The sequence below is a fragment of the Sorex araneus genome, chromosome X (genome assembly GCF_027595985.1).
Source record: "Sorex araneus isolate mSorAra2 chromosome X, mSorAra2.pri, whole genome shotgun sequence".
Taxonomy (NCBI): domain Eukaryota; kingdom Metazoa; phylum Chordata; class Mammalia; order Eulipotyphla; family Soricidae; genus Sorex; species Sorex araneus.
In genome coordinates this window covers 69,194,871-69,195,589 of record NC_073313.1, presented here as the reverse complement: position 1 = coordinate 69,195,589, position 719 = coordinate 69,194,871, and the positions used below count along the sequence as shown (strand labels likewise).

The window sequence follows — 719 nt, the reverse complement described above, 5'->3', positions numbered from 1 at the left end:
GGGTACAGTTGCAGATTTATACATTTTTGTGCTCATGTTTGCCCCATACAAAGTTCGAGAACCCATCCCTTCACTAGTGCCCATTCTACACCACCAGTAAACCCAGCATCCCTCCCACTCTCCCCAGTCCCGTCTCCCTCCACCCCAAACTGCCACTATGGCAGGGTATTCCCTTTCATTCTCTTTCTCTGATTAGGTGTTGAGGTTTGCAATAAAGGAAAAATATGGAACGCTTCACGAATATGCGTGTCATCCTTGCGCAGGGGCCATGCTAATCTTTCTGTATCCTTCCAATTTTAGTATATGTGCTGCCGAAGTGAGCACGGTGTATGAACTTTTTGATGAGATCATATTGCTAATATTTTACTAATATTTTGTTGAGGATCTTCATATCAGTGTTCATCAGGGATATTGGTTTATAACTTTCTTTGTTAGTTGTGCCTTTGTTTGCTTTTAGTATTCAAGAGATATATGCCTCATAGAAACTGTATTAGAGATTTCCTCTTTCTTCAATTTCCTGGAAAAGCTTGAGAAGAACTGGCAATAGGTCCTCTTTAAATGTTTGGAAGAATTTTCCAGTGAGCCCATCTACATGGGCTTTTTTAGGGGGGAAGACTTTTGAATAGAGTTTCAATTTCCTTGATATTATTGGGTCTATTCAGGTATTCCAATTCATCTTGGTTCAGTTTTGGGAGATTCTAGGAATCCAGGAATTTTCC

General features: G+C 40.2%; 1 non-coding gene across 1 annotated transcript; it reads right to left on the bottom strand.

Moving 5' to 3' along the window:
• Positions 1-218: 218 nt before the first annotated feature.
• Positions 219-324, bottom strand: LOC129400430 (U6 spliceosomal RNA). Its single transcript, XR_008627673.1, has one exon. It is a non-coding gene; the product is annotated as a U6 spliceosomal RNA (small nuclear RNA).
• Positions 325-719: the final 395 nt, after the last annotated feature.